Source organism: Scyliorhinus torazame, chromosome 16 (assembly GCF_047496885.1).
Source record: "Scyliorhinus torazame isolate Kashiwa2021f chromosome 16, sScyTor2.1, whole genome shotgun sequence".
Classification (NCBI taxonomy): domain Eukaryota; kingdom Metazoa; phylum Chordata; class Chondrichthyes; order Carcharhiniformes; family Scyliorhinidae; genus Scyliorhinus; species Scyliorhinus torazame.
This window is the reverse complement of record NC_092722.1, coordinates 141,320,044-141,332,157: the sequence shown is the minus strand read 5'-3', so window position 1 is coordinate 141,332,157 and position 12,114 is coordinate 141,320,044.

The following is a 12,114-nucleotide window of genomic DNA, read 5'->3' as shown; positions in this document are numbered from 1 at the left end:
GAGACGAAGGAGGTTGAAAGAGAGTGAAATGGGATGAAGGAGGGTGAAAATGAGCGAAACGAGACGAAGGACGGTGAAAGAGAGCGAGCCGAGATGAAGGAGGGTGAATGAGAGAGAAACGAGACGAAGGAGGGTGAAAGAGAGCGAAATAAGGCGAAGGAGGGTGAAAGAGAGTGACAGGAGAGTAAGGAGGGTGAAAGAGAGCGAAACGAGATGAAGGAGGGTGAAAGAGAGCGTAACGAGACAAATGAGGGTGACAGAGAGCGAAACGAGATGAGGGAGGGTGAAATAGAGCGAAACAAGACGAAGGAGGGTGAAAGAGAGCGAAACGAGACGAAGGAGGGTGAAAGAGTGTGAAGCGAGACGAAGGAGGGTGAAAGAGAGCGAAACGAGATGAAGGAGGATGAAAGAGAGCAAAACGAGACGAAGGAGGGTGAAAGAAAGCGAAGCGAGAAGAAGGAGGGTGAAAGAGAGCGACACGAGACGAAGGAGGGTGAAAGAGAGCGAAACGAGACGAGGGAGGGTGAAACAGCAAAACGAGACGAAGGAGGGTGAAAGAGAGCGAAACGAGATGAAGGAGGGTGAAAGAGAGCGAAACGAGACAAAGGAGGGTGAAAGCAAGTGAACGAGACGAGGGAGGGTGAAACAGAGTGAAACGAGACAAAGGAGGGTGAAAGAGAGCAATACGAGTTGAATGAGGGCGAAAGAGAGCAAAAGGAGACGAAGGAGCGTGAAAGAGAACGAAACGAGACGAGGGAGGGTGAAAGAGAGCGAAACGAGATGAAGGAGGGTGAAAGAGAGCGCCACGAGATGAAGGAGAGTAAAGAGAGCGAAACGAGACGAAGGATGGTGAAAGAGAGCGAAACAAGGCGAAGGAGGGTGAAAGAGAGCGACACGAGACGAAGGAGGGTGAAAGAGAGCGAAACGAGACGAGGGAGGGTGAAACAGAGCGAAACGAGACGAAGGAGGGTGAATGATAGCAAAACGAGACGAAGTAGGGTGAAAGAGAGCGAAACGAGATGAAGGAGGGTGAAAGAGAGCGAAACGAGTCGAAGGACGGTGAAAGAGAGTGAAATGGGATGAAGGAGGCTGAAAATGAGCGAAACGAGATGAAGGAGGGTGAAAGAGAGAGCCGAGATGAGGGAGGGTGAAAGAGAGAGAAACGAGACGAAGGTGGGTGAAAGAGTGCGAAACGAGATGAAGCAGGGTGAATGAGAGTGAAACGAGACGAAGGAGGGTGAAAGAGAGCGAAACGAGACGAGGGAGGGTGAAGGAGAGCGAAACAAGACGAAGGAGGGTGAAAGAGAGCGAAGCGAGACGAAGGAGGGTGAAAGAGAGCGAAACGAGATGAAGGAGGGCGAAAGAGAGCGAAACGAGATGAAAAGGAGCAAAACAAGATGAAGGAGGGTGAAAGAGAGACAAACGAGACGAAGGAGGGTGAAAGAGAATGAAACGAGATGAAGGAGGGTGAAAGAGAGCAAAACGAGACAAAGGAGAATGAAAGAGAGCGAAACAAGACGAAGGAGGGTGAAAGAGAGCGAAACGAGACGAAGGAGGGTGAAAGAGTGACACAAGACGAAGGAGGGTGAAAGAGAGCGAAACGAGACGAGGGAGGGTGAAACAGAGCAAAACGAGACGAAGGAGGGTGAAAGAGAGCGAAACGAGATGAAGGAGGGTGAAAGAGAGCGAAGCGAGACGAAGGAGGGTGAAAGAGAGAGAAACGAGACAAAGGAGGGTGAAAGCAAGTGAAACGAGACGAGGGAGGGTGAAACAGAGCGAAACGAGACAAAGGAGGGTGAAAGAGAGCAATACGAGTTGATTGAGGGTGAAAGAGAGCAAAAGGAGACGAAGGAGCGTGAAAGAGAACGAAACGAGACGAAGGAGGGTGAAAGAGAGTGAAAAAAGACAAAGGAGGGTGAAAGAGAGCGAAACGAGATGAAGGAGGGTTAAAGAGAGCGAATCGAGACGAAGGAGGATGAAAGAGAGCAAAACAGGACGAAGGAGGGTGAAAGAGAGCGAAACGAGTTGAAGGAGGGTGATAGAGAACGAAACGAGATGAAGCAGGGTGAAAGAGAGCAAAACGAGACGAAGGAGGGTGAAAGAGAGCGAAGCGAGACGAAGGAGGGTGAAAGAGAGTGAAACGAGACGAAGGAGGGTGAACGAGAGTGAAACGAGACGGAGCAGGGTGAAAGAGAGCGAAACGAGACGGAAAAGTGTGAAAGAGAACGAAACGAGACGAGTAAGGGTGAAAGAGAGCGAAACAAGACGAAGGAGGGTGAAAGAGAGCGAAACGAGACGAAGGAGTGTGAAAGAGAGCGAAACCTGATGAAGGAGGTTGAAAGAGAGCGAAAGGAGATGAAGGAGGGTGAAAGAGAGCGAAACGAGACTGAGGAGGGTGAAAGAGAGCGAAACGAGACGAAGGAGGGTGAACGAGAGTGAAACGTGACGAAGCAGGGTGAAAGAGAGCGAAACGAGACGGAAAAGTGTGAAAGAGGGCGAAACAAGACGAGTGAGGGTGAAAGAGAGCGAAACAAGACGAAGGAGGGTGAAAGAGAGCGAAACGAGACGAAGGAGGGTGAAAGAGAGCGAAACGAGATGAAGGAGAGTGAAAGAGAGCGAAACGAGACGAAGGTGGGTGAAAGAGAGCGAAACGAGACGATGGATTGTGAAAGAGAGCGAAACGAGATGAAGGAGGGTGAACGAGAGTGAAACGAGACGAAGCAGGGTGAAAGAGAGCGAAACGAGACGGAAAAGTGTGAAAGGGAGCGAAACGAGACGAGTGAGGGTGAAAGAGAGCGAAACAAGATGAAGGAGGGTGAAAGAGAGCGAAACGAGATGAAGGAGGGTGAAATAGAGCGAAACGAGACGAAACAGGATGAAAGAGATCAAAACGAGACGAAGGAGGGTGAAAAAGAGCGCAACGAGACGAAGGAGGGTGAAAGAGAGCGAGCCGAGATGAAGGAGGGTGAATGAGAGAGAAACGAGACGAAGGAGGGTGAAAGTTAGCGAAACGAGATGAAGGAGGGTGAAAGAGAGCGTAACGAGACAAATGAGGGTGACAGAGAGCGAAACGAGATGAGGGAGGGTGAAATAGAGCGAAACAAGACGAAGGAGGGTGAAAGAGAGCGAAACGAGACGAAGGAGGGTGAAAGAGTGTGAAGCGCGACGAAGGAGGGTGAAAGAGAGCGAAACGAGATGAAGGAGGATGAAAGAGAGCAAAACGAGACGAAGGAGGGTGAAAGAAAGCGAAGCGAGAAGAAGGAGGGTGAAAGAGAGCGACACGAGACGAAGGAGGGTGAAAGAGAGCGAAACGAGACGAGGGAGGGTGAAACAGCAAAACGAGACGAAGGAGGGTGAAAGAGAGCGAAACGAGATGAAGGAGGGTGAAAGAGAGCGAAACGAGACAAAGGAGGGTGAAAGCAAGTGAACGAGATGAGGGAGGGTGAAACAGAGTGAAACGAGACAAAGGAGGGTGAAAGAGAGCAATACGAGTTGAATGAGGGTGAAAGAGAGCAAAAGGAGACGAAGGAGCGTGAAAGAGAACGAAACGAGACGAGGGAGGGTGAAAGAGAGCGAAACGGGACGAAGGAGGGTGAAAGAGAGCGAAACGAGATGAAGGAGGGTGAAAGAGAGCGCCACGAGATGAAGGAGAGTAAAGAGAGCGAAACGAGACGAAGGATGGTGAAAGAGAGCGAAACGAGGCGAAGGAGGGTGAAAGAGAGCGACACGAGACGAAGGAGGGTGAAAGAGAGCGAAACGAGACGAGGGAGGGTGAAGGAGAGCGAAACAAGACGAAGGAGGGTGAAAGAGAGCGAAGCGAGACGAAGGAGGGTGAAAGAGAGCGAAACGAGATGAAGGAGGGTGAAAGAGAGCGAAACGAGTCGAAGGACGGTGAAAGAGAGTGAAATGGGATGAAGGAGGCTGAAAATGTGCGAAACGAGATGAAGGAGGGTGAAAGAGAGAGCCGAGATGAGGGAGGGTGAAAGAGAGAGAAACGAGACGAAGGAGGGTGAAAGAGTGCGAAACGAGATGAAGCAGGGTGAATGAGAGTGAAACGAGACGAAGGAGGGTGAAAGAGAGCGAAACGAGACGAGGGAGGGTGAAGGAGAGCGAAACAAGACGAAGGAGGGTGAAAGAGAGCGAAGTGAGACGAAGGAGGGTGAAAGAGAGCGAAACGAGATGAAGGAGGGCGAAAGAGAGCGAAACGAGATGAAAAGGAGCAAAACGAGATGAAGGAGGGTGAAAGAGAGACAAACGAGACGAAGGAGGGTGAAAGAGAATGAAACGAGATGAAGGAGGGTGAAAGAGGGCAAAACGAGACAAAGGAGAATGAAAGAGAGCAAAACGAGACGAAACAGGGTGAAAGAGAGCGAAGCGAGACGAAGGAGGGTGAAAGAGAGTGAAACGAGACGAAGGAGGTTGAACGAGAGTGAAACGAGACGAAGCAGGGTGAAAGAGAGCGAAACGAGACGGAAAAGTGTGAAAGAGAGCGAAACGAGACGAGTGAGGGTGAAAGAGAGCGAAACAAGATGAAGGAGGGTGAAAGTGAGCGAAACAAGACGAAGGAGGGTGAAAGAGAGCGAAACGAGATGAAGGAGAGTGAAAGAGAGCGAAACGAGACGAAGGAGGGTGAAAGAGAGCGAAACGAGACAATGGATGGTGAAAGAAAGCGAAATGAGACGAAGGAGTGTGAACGAGAGTGAAACGAGACGAAGCAGCGTGAAAGAGAGCGAAACGAGACGGAAAAGTGTGAAAGAGAGCGAAACGAGACGAGTGAGGGTGAAAGAGAGCGAAACAAGACGAAGGAGGGTGAAAGAGAGCGAAACGAGATGAAGGAGGGTGAAAGAGTGCGAAACGAGATGAAGGAGAGTGAAAGAGAACGAAACGAGACGAAACAGGATGAAAGAGATCAAAACGAGACGAAGGAGGATGAAAAAGAGCGATTCGAGACGAAGGAGGTTGAAAGAGAGTGAAATGACATGAAGGAGGGGGACATTAGCGAAATGAGACGAGGGAGGGTGAAAGAGAGCGAGCCGAGATGAAGGAGGGTGAATGGGAGAGAAACGAGACGAAGGAGGGTGAAAAAGAGCGAAACAAGGCGAAGGAGGGTGAAAGAGAGCGACAGGAGAGGAAGGAGGGTGAAAGAGAGTGAAACGAGATGAAAAGGAGCAAAACGAGATGAAGGAGGGTGAAAGAGAGACAAACGAGATGAAGGAGGGTGAAAGAGAATGAAACGAGATGAAGGAGGGTGAAAGAGAGCAAAACGAGACAAAGGAGAATGAAAGAGAGCAAAACGAGACGAAGGAGGGTGAAAGAGAGCGAAACGAGACGGAAAAGTGTGAAAGAGAGCGAAACGAGACGAGTGAGGGTGAAAGAGAGCGAAACAAGATGAAGCAGGGTGAAAGAGAGCGAAACGAGACGAAGGAGGGTGAAAGAGAGCGAAACGAGATAAAGGAGAGTGAAAGAGAGCGAAACGAGACGAAGGAGGGTGAAAGAGAGCGAAACGAGATGAAGGGGGGTGAAAGAGAGCAAAACGAGTCGAAGGACGGTGAAAGAGAGTGAAATGGGATGAAGGAGGGTGAAAATGAGCGAAACGAGACGAAGGAGGGTGAAAGAGAGAGCCGAGATGAAGCAGGGTGAATGAGAGTGAAACGAGACGAAGGAGGGTGCGAGAGAGCGAAACGAGACGAGGGAGGGTGAAAGAGAGCGAAACAAGACGAAGGAGGGTGAAAGAGAGCGAAGCGAGACGAAGGAGGGTGAAAGAGAGCGAAACGAGATGAAGGAGGGTGAAAGAGAATGAAACGAGATGAAAAGGAGCAAAACGAGACGAAGGAGGGTGAAAGAGAGACAAACGAGACGAAGGAGGGTGATAGAGAACGAAACGAGATGAAGCAGGGTGAAAGAGAGCAAAACGAGACAAAGGAGGATGAAAGAGAGCAAAACGAGACGAAGGAGGGTGAAAGAGAGCGAAGCGAGACGAAGGAGGGTGAAATAGAGTGAAACGAGACGAAGGAGGGTGAACGAGAGTGAAACGAGACGAAGCAGGGTGAAAGAGAGCGAAACGAGACGGAAAAGTGTGAAAGAGAGCGAAACGAGACGAATGAGGGTGAAAGAGAGCGAAACAAGACGAAGGAGGGTGAAAGAGAGCGAAACGGGACGAAGGAGGGTGAAAGAGAGCGAAACGAGATGAAGGAGAGTGAAAGAGATCGAAACGAGAAGAAGGAGGGTGAAAGAGAGCGAAACGAGACGATGGATGGTGAAAGTGGGCGAAATGAGACGAAGGAGGGTGAACGAGAGTGAAACGAGACGAAGCAGGGTGAAAGAGAGCGAAACGAGACGGAAAAGTGTGAAAGAGAGCGAAACAAGACGAGTGAGGGGGAAAGAGAGCGAAACAAGACGAAGGAGGGTGAAAGAGAGCGAAACGAGACGAAGGAGGGTGAAAGAGAGCGAAACGAGATGAAGGAGAGTGAAAGAGAGCGAAACGAGACGAAGGTGGGTGAAAGAGAGCGAAACGAGACGATGGATTGTGAAAGAGAGCGAAACGAGACGAAGGAGGGTGAACGAGAGTGAAACGAGACGAAGCAGAATGAAAGAGATCAAAACGAGACGAAGGAGGGTGAAAAAGAGCGCAACGAGACGAAGGAGGGTGAAAAAGAGCGAAACGAGACGAAGGAGGTTGAAAGAGAGTGAAATGGGATGAAGGAGGGTGAAAATTAGCGAAACGAGACGAAGGACGGTGAAAGAGAGCGAGCCGAGATGAAGGAGGGTGAATGAGAGAGAAACGAGACGAAGGAGGGTGAAAGAGAGCGAAACAAGGCGAAGGAGGGTGAAAGAGAGTGACAGGAGAGTAAGGAGGGTGAAAGAGAGCGAAACGAGATGAAGGAGGGTGAAAGAGAGCGTAACGAGACAAATGAGGGTGAAAGAGAGCGAAACGAGATGAGGGAGGGTGAAATAGAGCGAAACAAGACGAAGGAGGGTGAAAGAGAGCGAAACGAGACGAAGGAGGGTGAAAGAGTGTGAAGCGAGACGAAGGAGGGTGAAAGAGAGCGAAACGAGATGAAGGAGGATGAAAGAGAGCAAAACGAGATGAAGGAGGGTGAAAGAAAGCGAAGCGAGAAGAAGGAGGGTGAAAGAGAGCGACACGAGACGAAGGAGGGTGAAAGAGAGCGAAACGAGACGAGGGAGGGTGAAACAGCAAAACGAGACGAAGGAGGGTGAAAGAGAGCGAAACGAGATGAAGGAGGGTGAAAGAGAGCGAAACGAGACAAAGGAGGGTGAAAGCAAGTGAACGAGACGAGGGAGGGTGAAACAGAGTGAAACGAGACAAAGGAGGGTGAAAGAGAGCAATACGAGTTGAATGAGGGTGAAAGAGAGCAAAAGGAGACGAAGGAGCGTGAAAGAGAACAAAACGAGACGAGGGAGGGTGAAAAAGAGCGAAACGAGATGAAGGAGGGTGAAAGAGAGCGCCACGAGATGAAGGAGAGTAAAGAGAGCGAAACGAGACGAAGGATGGTGAAAGAGAGCGAAACGAGGCGAAGGAGGGTGAAAGAGAGCGATACGAGATGAAGGAGGGTGAAAGAGAATGAAACGAGATGAAAAGGAGCAAAACGAGACGAAGGAGGGTGAAAGATAGACAAACGAGACGAAGGAGGGTGATAGAGAACGAAACGAGATGAAGCAGGGTGAAAGAGAGCAAAACGAGACAAAGGAGGATGAAAGAGAGCAAAACGAGACGAAGGAGGGTGAAAGAGAGCGAAGCGAGACGAAGGAGGGTGAAATAGAGTGAAACGAGACGAAGGAGGGTGAACGAGAGTGAAACGAGACGAAGCAGGGTGAAAGAGAGCGAAACGAGACGGAAAAGTGTGAAAGAGAGCGAAACGAGACGAATGAGGGTGAAAGAGAGCGAAACAAGACGAAGGAGGGTGAAAGAGAGCGAAACGGGACGAAGGAGGGTGAAAGAGAGCGAAACGAGATGAAGGAGAGTGAAAGAGATCGAAACGAGAAGAAGGAGGGTGAAAGAGAGCGAAACGAGACGATGGATGGTGAAAGTGGGCGAAATGAGACGAAGGAGGGTGAACGAGAGTGAAACGAGACGAAGCAGGGTGAAAGAGAGCGAAACGAGACGGAAAAGTGTGAAAGAGAGCGAAACAAGACGAGTGAGGGGGAAAGAGAGCGAAACAAGACGAAGGAGGGTGAAAGAGAGCGAAACGAGACGAAGGAGGGTGAAAGAGAGCGAAACGAGATGAAGGAGAGTGAAAGAGAGCGAAACGAGACGAAGGTGGGTGAAAGAGAGCGAAACGAGACGATGGATTGTGAAAGAGAGCGAAACGAGACGAAGGAGGGTGAACGAGAGTGAAACGAGACGAAGCAGAATGAAAGAGATCAAAACGAGACGAAGGAGGGTGAAAAAGAGCGCAACGAGACGAAGGAGGGTGAAAAAGAGCGAAACGAGACGAAGGAGGTTGAAAGAGAGTGAAATGGGATGAAGGAGGGTGAAAATTAGCGAAACGAGACGAAGGACGGTGAAAGAGAGCGAGCCGAGATGAAGGAGGGTGAATGAGAGAGAAACGAGACGAAGGAGGGTGAAAGAGAGCGAAACAAGGCGAAGGAGGGTGAAAGAGAGTGACAGGAGAGTAAGGAGGGTGAAAGAGAGCGAAACGAGATGAAGGAGGGTGAAAGAGAGCGTAACGAGACAAATGAGGGTGAAAGAGAGCGAAACGAGATGAGGGAGGGTGAAATAGAGCGAAACAAGACGAAGGAGGGTGAAAGAGAGCGAAACGAGACGAAGGAGGGTGAAAGAGTGTGAAGCGAGACGAAGGAGGGTGAAAGAGAGCGAAACGAGATGAAGGAGGATGAAAGAGAGCAAAACGAGATGAAGGAGGGTGAAAGAAAGCGAAGCGAGAAGAAGGAGGGTGAAAGAGAGCGACACGAGACGAAGGAGGGTGAAAGAGAGCGAAACGAGACGAGGGAGGGTGAAACAGCAAAACGAGACGAAGGAGGGTGAAAGAGAGCGAAACGAGATGAAGGAGGGTGAAAGAGAGCGAAACGAGACAAAGGAGGGTGAAAGCAAGTGAACGAGACGAGGGAGGGTGAAACAGAGTGAAACGAGACAAAGGAGGGTGAAAGAGAGCAATACGAGTTGAATGAGGGTGAAAGAGAGCAAAAGGAGACGAAGGAGCGTGAAAGAGAACGAAACGAGACGAGGGAGGGTGAAAGAGAGCGAAACGAGATGAAGGAGGGTGAAAGAGAGCGCCACGAGATGAAGGAGAGTAAAGAGAGCGAAACGAGACGAAGGATGGTGAAAGAGAGCGAAACGAGGCGAAGGAGGGTGAAAGAGAGCGACACGAGACGAAGGAGGGTGAAAGAGAGCGAAACAAGACGAGGGAGGGTGAAACAGAGCGAAACGAGACGAAGGAGGGTGAATGATAGCAAAACGAGACGAAGTAGGGTGAAAGAGAGCGAAACGAGATGAAGGAGGGTGAAAGAGAGCGAAACGAGTCGAAGGACGGTGAAAGAGAGTGAAATGGGATGAAGGAGGCTGAAAATGAGCGAAACGAGATGAAGGAGGGTGAAAGAGAGAGCCGAGATGAGGGAGGGTGAAAGAGAGAGAAACGAGACGAAGGAGGGTGAAAGAGTGCGAAACGAGATGAAGCAGGGTGAATGAGTGTGAAACGAGACGAAGGAGGGTGAAAGAGAGCGAAACGAGACGAGGGAGGGTGAAGGAGAGCGAAACAAGACGAAGGAGGGTGAAAGAGAGCGAAGCGAGACGAAGGAGGGTGAAAGAGAGCGAAACGAGATGAAGGAGGGCGAAAGAGAGCGAAACGAGATGAAAAGGAGCAAAACGAGATGAAGGAGGGTGAAAGAGAGACAAACGAGACGAAGGAGGGTGAAAGAGAATGAACCGAGATGAAGGAGGGTGAAAGAGAGCAAAACGAGACAAAGGAGAATGAAAGAGAGCGAAACAAGACGAAGGAGGGTGAAAGAGAGCGAAACGAGACGAAGGAGGGTGAAAGAGTGTGAAGCGAGATGAAGGAGGGTGAAAGAGAGCGAAACGAGACGAAGGAGGATGAAAGAGAGCAAAACGAGACGAAGGAGTGTGAAAGAGAGCGAAGCGAGACGAAGGAGGGTGAAAGAGTGACACAAGACGATGGAGGTTGAAAGAGAGCGAAACGAGACGAGGGAGGGTGAAACAGAGCAAAACGAGACGAAGGAGGGTGAAAGAGAGCGAAACGAGATGAAGGAGGGTGAAAGAGAGCGAAGCGAGACGAAGGAGGGTGAAAGAGAGAGAAACGAGACAAAGGAGGGTGAAAGCAAGTGAAACGAGACGAGGGAGGGTGAAACAGAGCGAAACGAGACAAAGGAGGGTGAAAGAGAGCAATACGAGTTGATTGAGGGTGAAAGAGAGCAAAAGGAGACGAAGGAGCGTGAAAGAGAACGAAACGAGACGAAGGAGGGTGAAAGAGAGTGAAAAAAGACAAAGGAGGGTGAAAGAGAGCGAAACGAGATGAAGGAGGGTTAAAGAGAGCAAATCGAGACGAAGGAGGATGAAAGAGAGCAAAACAGGACGAAGGAGGGTGAAAGAGAGCGAAACGAGATGAAGGAGGGTGATAGAGAACGAAACGAGATGAAGCAGGGTGAAAGAGAGCAAAACGAGACGAAGGAGGGTGAAAGAGAGCGAAGCGAGACGAAGGAGGGTGAAAGAGAGTGAAACGAGACGAAGGAGGGTGAACGAGAGTGAAACGAGACGGAGCAGGGTGAAAGCGAGCGAAACGAGACGGAAAAGTGTTAAAGAGAACGAAACGAGACGAGTAAGGGTGAAAGAGAGCGAAACAAGACGAAGGAGGGTGAAAGAGAGCGAAACGAGACGAAGGAGGGTGAAAGAGAGCGAAACGAGATGAAGGAGAGTGAAAGTGAGCGAAAGGAGAAGAAGGAAGGTGAAAGAGAGCGAAACGATACGATGGATGGTGAAAGAGAGCGAAACGAGACGAAGGAGGATGAAAGAGAGCAAAATGAGACGAAGGAGGGTGAAAGAGAGCGAAGCGAGACGAAGGAGGGTGAAAGAGAGCGACACGAGACGAAGGAGGGTGAAAGAGAGCGAAACGAGACGAGGGAGGGTGAAACAGAGCAAAACGAGACGAAGGAGGGTGAAAGAGAGCGAAACGAGATGAAGGAGAGTGAAAGAGAGCGAAACGAGACGAAGGAGGGTGAAAGAGAGCGAAACGAGATGATGGATTGTGAAAGAGAGCGAAACGAGACGAAGGAGGGTGAACGAGAGTGAAACGAGACGAAGCAGGGTGAAAGAGAGCGAAACGAGACGTAAAAGTGTGAAAGGGAGCGATACGAGACGAGTGAGGGTGAAAGAGAGCGAAACAAGACGAAGGAGGGTGAAAGAGAGCGAAACGAGATGAAGGAGGGTGAAAGAGAGCGAAACGAGACGAAACAGGATGAAAGAGATCAAAACGAGACGAAGGAGGGTGAAAAAGAGTGGAACGAGACGAAGGAGGGTGAAAAGAGCGAAACGAGACGAAGGAGGTTGAAAGAGAGTGAAATGGGATGAAGGAGGGTGAAAATTAGCGAAACGAGACGAAGGAGGGTGAAAGAGAGCGAGCCGAGATGAAGGAGGGTGAATGAGAGAGAAACGAGACGGAGGGTGAAAGAGAGCGAAACAAGGTGAAGGAGGGTGAAAGAGAGTGACAGGAGAATAAGGAGGGTGAAAGAGAGCGAAACGAGATGAAGGAGGGTGAAAGAGAGCGTAACGAGACAAATGAGGGTGAAAGAGAGCGAAACGAGATGAGGGAGGGTGAAAGAGAGCGAAACAAGACGAAGGAGGGTGAAAGAGAGCGAAACGAGACGAAGGAGGGTGAAAGAGTGTGAAGCGAGATGAAGGAGGGTGAAAGAGAGCGAAACGAGACGAAGGAGGATGAAAGAGAGCAAAACGAGACGAAGGAGGGTGAAAGAGAGCGAAGCGAGACGATGGAGGGTGAAAGAGAGCGACACGAGACGAAGGAGGGTGAAAGAGAGCGAAACGAGACGAGGGAGGGTGAAACAGAGCAAAACGAGACGAAGGAGGGTGAAAGAGAGCGAAACGAGATGAAGGAGGGTGAAAGAGAGCGA